A 12,416-nucleotide genomic window follows, 5' to 3' on the forward strand; every position below is an offset into this window, starting at 1 on the left:
TGGTAAAGAATCCACCTGCAATGCGGGACCTGAGTTGGGAAGATTTCCCTGGAGAAGGGAAAGTCTACCTACTTCTACTTCAGTATTCTGGCCTGGAGAATTCTATGGACTAATAGTCCATGGGATTGCAAAGAGTCAGACACAATTGAGTGACTTTCACTTTACATAGAAACATCATTGTCATCTAAAGTCTGTAGTTTATGTAAAGTTTCCCTCTTGGAGTTCTGTGGGTTTTGACAATATATAATCACATGTGTCCACCTTTATAACATACAAGAATAATTTCACTATCTGAAAAATCCTCTGTGCTCCAATATTCACTATGTGTGAGTGTGTGTGTCTGTGTGTGTATTCAGTCACTCAGTTGTGCCCAATTCTTTGTAAGCCTATGGACTTTTGCCCACCAGACTCATCTGTCCATGGGATTTTCCAGGTATGAATACGGGAGTGGGTTGCCATTTCTTACTCAAAGGCATCTTCCTGACTCATAGATGGAATCCACATCTCCTATATCGCCCCCATTGTGCCGACTGGAAAGCACACTTCCTACTCCCTATCCCCTGGAAAATACTGACATTTTTAATGTCTCCATTGATTTCCCTTTTCCACAATATCATTTACTTGGAATCATACATAAACTTTTCAAGTTGGCTTTTTTCATCTCAGTTCAGTTCAGTCGCTCAGTCGTGTCTGACTCTTTGCGACCCCATGAATCACAGCACGCCAGGCCTCCCTGTCCATCACCCAATCCCGGAGTTCACTCAGACTCACGTCCGTCGAGTCAGTGATGCCATCCAGCCATCTCATTCTCTGCCATCCCCTTCTCCTCCTGCCCCCAATCCCTCCCAGCATCAGAGTCTTTTCCAATGAGTCAACTCTTCGCATGAGGTGGCCAAAGTACTGGAGTTTCAGCTTTAGCATCATTCCTTCCAAAGAAATCCCAGGGCTGATCTCCTTCAGAATGGACTGGTTGGATCTCCTTGCAATCTAAGGGACTCTCAAGAGTCTTCTCCAACACCACAGTTCAAAAGCATCAATTCTTCAGCGCTCAGCTTTCTTCACAGTCCAACTCTTATATCCATACATGACCACTGGAAAAACCATAGGCTTGACTAGATGGACCTTTGTTGGCAAAGTAATGTCTCTGCTTTTGAATATGCTATCTAGGTTGGTCATAACTTTCCTTCCAAGGAGTAAGCATCTTTTAATTTCACTAATATGCAATTAAGATTCTTCCAAGATCTCATAGCTTGTGAGATTGCTTCATTTTTAGCATTGAATAATATTCCATTGCCTGGATGTATCACCATTTATCTATTCACCTATGAAAGAGCATCTCAGTTGTTTCCAAATTTTGACAAATATGAATAAAGCTGCCATAAACTTCCATGTGTAGGTGACTCATTTCTTTTCATCTTGGTATAATATTCTACTGTGTGGAGGGGCCATAGTTTATTAGCATTCACTTACTGTAGACATGCTAGTAGCTTCAAAGTTTGGACAATTATGAATAAAACTGTTATAAACATTTGCACGAAGATTTCTGTGCTGGCATACATTTCAAATCATTTACATGAATTCCAGGGAGAAAAATGTGAATTGTATAAGAGTATATTTAATTTCATAAGAAACTGCCAAAACCAACTTCCAAAGTTGCTGTACTTGGAGACTATTCCTATTGAGTTGGCCAAAATTTCATTCAGATTTTTCTAAAAGATGTTACAGAAAAACCCGAGCTGACTTTTTGGCCAACACAATGTATCTTCTTTGTGTTTTTCATTCTGTTTCCAATTTTTTAGTTGTGTTGAAGCTATACTGCTGGATTTTTTTGTTTGTTTTGTTTTGTTTTATTTATTTATTGCCTGACCATATCTTGGTCTTTTATTGGTGTGACAATAGCACAGGGATTTTGAGCTGCCAGATGCATGATCATCTTAGAAATTACATTGTTCAGATTTTCAATTTTATCATTTGCCAATTTGGGTAATTTTTGTTTCTAAGGATTTTTTTCTGTTTCATCTAAGTTGTCAACTTAAAGGTATTAATCTGCCTTTATTAACATTTAACAATTTGCTAATTTTTAAAGTTTTAAGTTAATGATTTCCTTTATTAAATGGAGATCAAAATCAACAAACTGTCCCTGTATTATCCTTTTAATGAATGTAAAATATTCAGTATTGTCTCTCATTCCTGTCATAAATGATTTGTTCTCTCTCTCTTTTGCTTTCTTTCTCCTTTTATTAGTATTTCTAGAGGTTACTCATTTTCATACTCTTTTCACAACATAAATGACGTGTAGTGGTCTCCATTGTTGATCAGTTTTCTTTTTAATTTATTTCAGGTCTTATTTCTATTCTATTCATTCTTCTACTTTAATTTTCATTTATTATTTTTCTATGTTGGTAACATGCAAGCTTAGGTAATTTATTTTAAATCATTCATTTTTTGAAGTGTGTCCATGCCTGCTAAGTTGCTTCAATCATGTCCAACTCTCTGTGAACCTATGGACTGTGGCCCCACCAGGCTCCTCTGTCAATGGGGATTCTTCAGGCAAGAATACTGGAGTGGTCTGCCATGCCCTCTTCCAGAGGATCTTCCTGACCCAGGGATCTAACTCAAGTCTCTTAAGTCTCCTGCATTGGCAGGCAAGTTCTTTACCACTAATGCCACCTGGGAAGTCCCCTCTTTTGTAGTGCTCTGCTGTACTGAGTCGCTTCAGTTGTGTGCAACTCTTTGTGACTTCCATGGACTGTAACCTGCCAGGTTCCTCTGTCAATGGGGATTCTCCAGGCAAGAATACTGGAGTGTGTTGCTGTGCCCTCCTCCAGGGGATCTCCCCAACCTAGGAATTGAACCCATATCTCCAGTGTCTCCTGCATTGCAGGCAGGTACTTAACTCACTGAACCACCTGTGAAACCCCTCTTTTGTAGCATAGGTAACTAAAACTACAAATATCTCTTTCAGCCTTACTTTAGGAGTATATTACAAATTTTGGTATGTTTTAATTAAAAAGCAGAGATATTACTTTGCCAACAAAGGTTCGTCTAGTCAAGGCTATGGTTTTTCCAGTAGTCATGTATGGCTGTGAGAGTTGGACTGTGAAGAAAGCTGAGCACTGAAGAATTGATGCTTTTGAACTGTGGTGTTGGAAAGACTCTTGAGAGTCCCTTGGACTGCAAGGAGATCCAACCAGTCCATTCTGAAGGAGATCAGCCCTGGGATTTCTTTGGAAAGAATCATGCTAAAGCTGAAACTCCAATACTTTGGCCACCTCATGTGGAGAGTTGACTCATTGGAAAAGACTGTGATGCTGGGAGGGATTGGGTGCAGGAGGAGAAGGGGACAACAGAGGATGAGATGGCTAGGTGGCATCACCGACTCAGTGAATATGAGTTTGAATAAACTCTGGGAGTTGGTGATGGACAGGGAGGCCTGGCATGCTGCGATTCATGGGGTCTCAAAGAATCAGACACGACTGAGCGACTGAACTGAAATGAATTATCATTCATTTCAAAATATTTTATGCTTTTCTTTGTTTTGTTTGATTTATATGTTTTTTGGAAATATGTCACTTAATGTCCAAACTTTTGTATGTATTATGCATGTTTTCTTAACATTAATTTCATTACACTGTAATATGTGATCAGAGAATATTGCTAATATTACTTAGTTATTGTAAATGTATTAAAGCTTGAATTTAGTGCTCAACATAAGGTATATTTTGAAAAATGTCTTGTGATTAAGAAACTATGTTCTGCCATTGACTGATTATGTATTTGTCACTTAGGTCAATTAGATTGAGCATGGTGTTCACATCTTCTGTATCATAGATGATTTTTTTTTATCTGTTTGTTCTATCAATTAATCAGAAGGGTTAGATAGAATCTAACACTTGGTAGATTTGTTTGATGGTGAATTTGTTTATTTCTTCCCTTACTTAAAAATTTAATCTATTATGAGTTCTTTTCTTGGAACACACATTATGTATGTGATTATGTATTTTTGATAAAGTGACACTTTTCTGTTACTCTCCCATGGGAAATTTATGTGTGTGTGAATGTGTGTATGTGAGTGTGTGTATGTGTATGTGTATAAATATATATATATATATACATACATGTAATTTATGGTTTATTATAGAGATATTATTATCATGTGATTATGGAGGCTGGCAAGTCCAAAAATCTGCAGGGTCAGTCATCAGGCTGGAGACCTAGAGGAGCAAATAATTTAATTCCAGTCTGAATTAGAAGGACTGAGAACCAGCAGAGCTAATAGTGTAATTCCAACCTGAGGACCATCAGGTTTGAAACCCAGTCAGAGCTATTGTTGCAGCTCAAGTCCAAAGAGAGCCAAAAAAAAAAAAAAAAAAACCAAAAACCCAGTGTCTCAGTTCCAAGGCCATTAGACCAAAATAACTCTCTCTTACTTGGGGGGAGGGTGAGCCTTTTTGTTCTATGTAGTCATTCAACTAATTAGATAAGGCTTATCCACATTATGCGGAGAAGGCAATGGCACCCCACTCCAGTACTCTTGCCTGGAAAATCCCATGGACAGAGGAGCCTGGTAGGCTGCAGTCCATGAGGTCGCTAAGAGTCAGACACGACTGAGAGACTTCACTTTGACTTTTCACTTCATGCATTGGAGAAGGAAATGGCAACCCACTCAGTATTCTTGCCTGGAGAATCCCAGGGATAGGGGAGCCTGGTGGGCTGCTGTCTATGGGGTCGCACAGAGTCGGACATGACTGAAGCGACTTAGCAGCAGCATCCACATTATGAAGGACAATATTCTGTACAGGTGACTTTGGCCACCTGATGCAAAGAACTGACTCATTTGAAAAGAACCTAATGCTGGGAAAGAGTGAAGCGGGGAGGAGACGGGGATGACAGAAGATGAGATGATTTGATGGCATCACCAACTCAATGGACATGAGTTTGAGTAAATTCTGGGATTTGGTGATGAACAGGGAGACCTGACATGCTGCGGTCCATGATGTAGCAGAGTCAAAAACAATTGAGTGACTGAACTGAGTCTACTGACCTAAATGCTAATCATATATAAAATAACTTTACAGAAACACCCAGAATAATGTTTGACCAAATCTGGCCACCATGTGCCCCAGTCAACTTCACACATAAAGTTAACAGTCACACTTAGGTTGTGATTTATTAAATCTGTCTGCTAATTACTGCCTTTTTCCTGGAATCACTTAACATTTACTATAATTAATGATACAATAGGATGCAGGTTGACTATATTGGCATTTATTTTCTATGTCTGCCATCTAATTTTTGTTTCCCATTTAGGATTAATCAAATATTTTAGCATTCAATTTGATCTCCTGTATTGGATTTTAATTTAGACCTCCTTCATGTTCTTATAGTGCTCTACAGATTACAATATGCACCTTTAATTTAGCCACATTTAATTCAAATATCTTACTTACTTCATGTGTAATATAACAGTTTGTCAACAGTGTAATTCTGTTTAGACTCTTCATAGCTCTGTGTTCTTGTTGCCATTTATTTTGCCTCTGTATGTGCTACAAACCCCACAATACATGGCTATTTATTTCGATTTAAATGGTCAGTTGCCTTTTTAAAATGATGTATGATATATACAAAAAACAGATTGGTGGTTGACAGAGATAGGAGTGATGGGTGGGTAAAATGGATGAAGGTCCTCCAAAAATATAAGAAATAGAGGAAAACAACAGAATGGGAAAGACAAGGGATTTCTTCAAGAAAATCAGAGATACAAAAGGAACATTTCATGCAAAGATGAGCTCGATAAAGGACAGAAATGGTATGGACCTAACAGAAGCAGAAGATACTAAGAAGAGATGGCAAGAATACACAGAAGAACTGTACAAAAAAGATCTTCACAACCCAGATAATCACATTGGTGTGATCACTGACCTAGAGCCAGACATCCTGGAACGTGAAGTCAATTGGGCCTTAGAAAGCATCACTACGAACAAAGCTAGTGGAGGTGATGGAATTCCAGTTGAGCTATTCCAAATCCTGAAAGATGATGCTGTGAAAGTGCTACACTCAATATGCCAGCAAATTTGGAAAACTCAGCAGTGGCCACAGGACTGGAAAAGGTCAGTTTTCATTCCAATTGCAAAGAAAGGCAATGCCAAAGAATACTCAAACGACCACACAGTTGTACTCATCTCACACACTAGTAAAGTAATGCTCAAAATTCTCCAAGCCAGGCTTCAGCAACACGTGAACCGTGAACTTCCTGGTGTTCAAGCGGGTTTTAGAAAAGGCAGAGGAAACAGAGATCAAATTGCCAACATCCGCTGGATCATGGAAAAAAGCAAGAGAGTTCCAGAAAAGCATCTATTTCTGCTTTATTAACTATGCCAAAGCCTTTGACTGTGTGGATCACAATAAACTGTGGAAAATTCTGAAAAAGATGGGAATACCAGACCACCTGATCTGCCTCCTGAGAAATTTGTATGCAGGTCAGGAAGCAACCGTTAGAACTGGACATGGAACAACAGACTGGTTCTAAATAGGAAAAGGAGTTCGTCAAGGCTGTATATTGTCACCCTGTTTATTTAACTTATATGCAGAGTACATCATGAGAAACGCTGGACTGGAAGAAACACAAGCTGGAATCAAGATTTCCGGGAGAAATATCAATAATCTCAGACATGCAGATGACACCACCCTTATGGCAGAAAGTGAAGAGGAACTAAAAAGCCTCTTAATGAAAGTGAAAGTGGAGAGTGAAAAAGTTGGCTTAAAGCTCAACATTCAGAAAATGAAGATCATGGCATCCGGTCCCACCACTTCATGGGAAATAGATGGGGAAACAGTGGAAACAGTGTCAGACTTTATTTTTCTGGGTTCCAAAATCACTGCAGATGGTGACTGCAGCCATGAAATTAAAAGACGCTTACTCCTTGGAAGGAAAGTTATGACCAACCTAGATAGCATATTCAAAAGCAGAGACATTACTTTGCCAACAAAGATTCGTCTAGTCAAGGCTACGGTTTTTCCTGTGGTCATGTATGCATGTGAGAGTTGGACTGTGAAGAAGGCTGAGCGCCAAAGAATAATGGTTTTGAACTGTGGTGTTGGAGAAGACTTTTGAGAGTCCCTTGGACTGCAAGAAGATCCAACCAGTCCATTCTGAAGGAGATCAGCCCTGGGATTTCTTTGGAAGGAATGATGCTAAAGCTGAAACTCCAGTACTTTGGCCACCTCATGCGAAGAGTTGACTCATTGGAAAAGACTCTGATGCTGGGAGGGATTGGGGGCAGGAGGAGAAAGGGATGACAGAGGATGAGATGGCTGGATGGCATCACTGACTCGATGGACATGAGTCTGAGTGAACTCCGGGAGTTGGTGATGGACAGGGAGGCCTGGCGTGCTGTGATTCATGGGGTCGCAAAGAGTTGGACACGACTGAGCGACTGATCTGATCTGATCTAATATGTAGTATATATATATTACCGTTCTTACTATGCACAAAACCATATTAACTGAAACCTGTGTACATTGGAAAAGTGTACTCATTTTGTTCAGATATCTGGTAGCTGAACAAATGAGAATGTTGTTCTGATACACACAAGTTTTACTCAACACAACACTATACAAATCATAGACTGCCTATACTATCTATATGTGTGTATACAATTTTAAATATATGAATTATTATTATATTATGCATTATATTAAATATTACATGCTAAACTGTTGTAAACATTATACATATAATATATAGCAGAATAGTTTTTAAAGTCCTTTTATATTTTATATTGCATTACATTTATAAAATATAAATATATACACACACATATAAATATATATGTACTTTCTATTTCCCATCATTCCTTCCTGCATATCAAGATTTCTTCTGGTATTAATTCCCTTCAGCCTGAGAAAATTTCCTTAGTATTATTTATCGTGAATATTTGCAAGAAACAAATTTTCTCAGCTGTTGCCTATCTGAAAATGTTATTTTACTCTCATTACCTTCATTATTTTTTGGGGGAGCCACCTTTACATATTTTGCCCACTCCTCACCCCACCTCTGGCAACACCAGTCTTTTTTCTGTAACTATGAATGTAGTTTCTTTTATAAGAGAGATTATACACTTTTTGTCTTTCTCTGCCCAACTTACCTCATTTAGCATAATGCCCTATGGTCCATCCATGTTATAACAAATGGTAGAATATTTTTCATGGCTGAATAATATTCCATTATATATACACACACCCCACTCACATATCATGTTCTTTATAGATTCACTGATCTACACTCAGCTTTATTTTGTGTCTTGGGTACTGTAAATATGCTGCAATGAACATGGAGGCACATATATATTTTCTAGGTAGTGATTTTGTCTTCTTTGAATATATACCCAGAAATTGGATTTCCGGATCATGTGGCAATTCTCTTTTTAATTTTTAAAGGAAACTTCACACTCTTTTCCATAGTGGCTAAATCAATTTACATTCTTACCAATAGTTCATAAAGGGTTCTTTTTTCCTCCACATTTTTTTTTGCCAACATTTCTTATCTATTGTGTTTTTAATGATAGCTATGGCAACCCACTCCAGTACTCTTGCCTGGAAAATCCCATGGACAGAGGAGCCTGGTAGGCTTCAGTCCATGGAGTTGCGAAGAGTCAGACACGGCTGCATGACTTCCCTTTCACTTTCCACTTTCATGCATTGGAGAAGGAAATGGCAACCCACTCCAGTGTTCTTGCCTGGAGAATTCCAGGGATGGCAGAGCCTGGTGGGCTGCCCTCTACGGGGTTGCACAGAGTCAGACACTACTGAAGTGACTTAGCAGCAGCATTCTAACAATATGGTGATATCTCACTTGGTGGTTTTGACTTGCATTTCCCTAATGATTGGAGTTGATGAGCACTTTTTGATGTACCTGTTGGCCATTTGTATGTCTTCTTTGGAAAAATGTTTAATTCCTCTGAGAATTTTTTAATTGTTTTGTTTTGCTAATGAGCTGTATGCATTTTGTATATATTTTGGAGGCTAACTACTTATTAGATAAATACTTTGCAAACATTTTCTACCATTCTGCAGGTGTCCTTTTTATTTTGCTGATGGTTTCCTTTGCCGTGCAGAAGCCTTTTACTTTCATGTAGTTCCACTTGTTTATTTTGTCTTTGCTTTTGGAATCAAATCTCCCCACCCCTGCAAAAACAAACAAACAAAAAAGCATTGCTAAGATCAATGTCAAGGGGCTTTATTGTTTTGTTTACTTCTATTTTTATGGTTTCAGGTCTTTTACATTCAAATCTTTAATCTTTGTTTTGAGTTGGTTTTTGTGTATGGCTGTCCAGTTTCATTGTTTTGCATGAGCTGTCCAATATTCCCGAAAGCTTTCACTGAAAAGATTATCCTTTCTTCATTGTATATTCTCTATCAACTTATTCTTGAAAGCTTTTTTTTTTTTTTTTTCCCTGCTGGATAGAGAATTTTCAACTATACTGAGACTCAGTTTCTGGAGATAATGGCTTTTCATATTTTGAGGGTTAGAGTAAGACATTCTTTTCAGCAGAGATTTGAATCTAAGATCAATGAGAATTCAAATATGTATCTATTAGGTCCAGTTGCTTGTTGTAGGACTATAGGAAAGAAATTGTTATTTTACTTTCTGCCTGCCCTGCATCTCTCCCTCCCCTTGCCCACATCCAAGTTTCCCTTTTCTGATTCTCTTCCTTTAAACCTGGATGACAGTTTTGGGGTTCAATAGGGAGTTTTCTTTACTATCTAGCTCTGATCCTGCATTTTCAAGCTTTAGGAAGTCTTTCTTATTCTTAATTCCCTGCCTCAATCTTTATTAGGCTACAGTGTACTCAATGACTCTGTACGCCTTGGGGGTATGGGCTGTCAGTTCCCTTTCTCTGCCCACAGTACCTTGCATGCTACTGCTTTATACTCAGGAAAGATCTGTACCTTGGAGGGTCTTAGTTCCTTGTTCCACATTAGCATCCTCCTTTTGGTCATTATCTTGCACTTAAGGAAGAATTCATGGTTCTGTCTCATCTACCTTGCTCTGCTCTCAGTCATTGGTGTGATACTCACGGGCAACCAGTGAGAGCCTTGAAGGAGATTTGACAGTCAGATTTGGAGTTCTTTTAGACTCCCCAGAATTTGAATCTGTCACATCATAAATATGTAGTCAATAAAATTTTTGTTAATAGTTTGGTTTTTCTTTTCACCCATCCTTGGGGACTTTTTTCTATAGCTCTGCATTACCCACAGAGATGAAAGCACCAAAGGGCCCCTTGTTATTTCTAAAATTTAATTCATTCAGGTTTCTCTGTGTCTTCAGTGTGCTGTTGTGTTTTGTAATTTATCCATGTTGCTCTCATGATTAGGGTGAAACTTTTAGTTTCCAACCCAGAAGATGAAATCCTTTCCAAAACTTTTAGCCAAAGAATACCTATAAAATATTTGATTCATCACTGTGTGATAGAACTGAAAATACTACTATAACAGCCCTCCTTGACCCTGAAATTTATTTGAAATATCAAGATTTATATTAAAAAATTCACCCAAAGTGTGCATTCACATTCATAGTAGAACAGGATCAAAGAATAACAGTGCCAATGACTTGACCAAGAGTCATTAATTCTCTTTGCTTTTTTCAGTCTAATGACACTTTGAGTAACTACTGTGATTTGCAAAGAGCCCAGGAATTAATTTCTGTGTCTTAAGTTGGGCAGCACTTAGCACAGCACAGACTGAGTAGTGTATGATAATAGCACTGCTGTTACTGCCAACACAGGGTCATACAAAGGATGTTCAGGGCATGCATCTATGAAGTAGAGGGTAGAGGTTGAAAATACACCAAGGTAAACTGAAGGAGAATTGGTGTCTCATAAGAGATGGATCACAGAAGAACTGTACAAAAAGGATCTTCATGACCAAGATAATCACGATGGTGTGATCACTCACCTAGAGCAAGATATCCTAGAATGTGAGGTTAAGTGGGCCTTAGAAAATATCACTACAAACAAAGCTAGTGGAGGTGACGGAATTCCAGTTGAGCTATTTCAAATCCTGAAAGATGATGCTGTGAAAGTGCTGCACTCTATATGGCAGCCAATTTGGAAAACTCAGGAGTGGCCACAGGACTGGAAAAGGCCAGTTTTCATTCCAATCCAAAAGAAAGGCAATGCCAAAGAATACTCAAACTACCACACAATTGCAGTCATCTCACACGCTGCACAGGGATGACCCAGAGGGATGGTGTGGGGAGGGAGGTGGGAGGAGGGTTCAGGATGGGGAACACATGTATACCTGTGGCGGATTCATTTTGATATTTGGCAAAACTAATACAATTATGTAAAGTTTAAAAATAAAATAAAAATTCTCCAAGCCAGGCTTCAGCAATATGTGAACCGTGAACTTCCTGATGTTCAAGCTGGTTTTAGAAAAGGCAGAGGAAGCAGAGATCAAATTGCCAACATCTGCTGGGTCATGGAAAAAGCAAGAGAGTTTCAGAAAAACAAATATTTCTGCTTCATTGACTATGCCAAAGCCTTTGACTGAGTGGATCACAATAAACTGTGGAAAATTCTGAAAGAGATGGGAATACCAGAACACCTGACCTGCTTCTTGAGAAACCTATATGCAGGTCAGGAAGCAACAGTTAGAACTGGACATGGAACAACAGACTGGTTCCAAATAGGAAAAGGAGTATGTCAAGTCTGTATATTGTCACCCTGCTTATTTAACTTCTATGCAGAGTACATCATGAGAAAGGCTTGGCTGGAAGAAGCAGAAGCTGGAATCAAGATTGCCAGGAGAAATATAAATAACCTCAGATATGCAGATGACACAAGCCTTATGGCAGAAAGTGAAGAGGAACTAAAACGCCTCTTGATAAAGGTGAAAGAGGAGAGTGAAAAAGTTGGCTTAAAGCTCAACATTCAGAAAACTAAGATCATGACATCTGGTCCCATCACTTCATGGGAAATAGATGGGGAAACAGTGGAAACAGTGTCAGACTTTATTTGGGGGGTTCCAAAATTATAGCAGATGGTGATTGCAGCCAATTAAATTGAAATTAAAAGACACTTACTCCTTGGAAGGAAAGTTATGACCAACTTAGATAGCATATTCAAAAGCAGAGACATTACTTTGCCAACAAAGGTCCATCTAGTCAAGGCTATGGTTTTTCCAGTAGTCATGTATGGATGTGAGAGTTGGACTGTGAAGAAAGCTGAGTGCTGAAGAATTGATGCTTTTGAACTGTGGTGTCGGAGAAGACTCTTGAGCGTCCCATGGACTGCAAGGATATCTAACCAGCCCATTCTAAAGGAGATCAGTCCTGGGTGTTCTTTGGAAGGAATGATGCTAAAGCTGAAACTCCAGTACTTTGGCCACCTCATGCAAAGAGTGGACTCATTGGA

This window comes from Bos indicus, chromosome 21 (assembly GCF_029378745.1).
Source record: "Bos indicus isolate NIAB-ARS_2022 breed Sahiwal x Tharparkar chromosome 21, NIAB-ARS_B.indTharparkar_mat_pri_1.0, whole genome shotgun sequence".
Classification (NCBI taxonomy): domain Eukaryota; kingdom Metazoa; phylum Chordata; class Mammalia; order Artiodactyla; family Bovidae; genus Bos; species Bos indicus.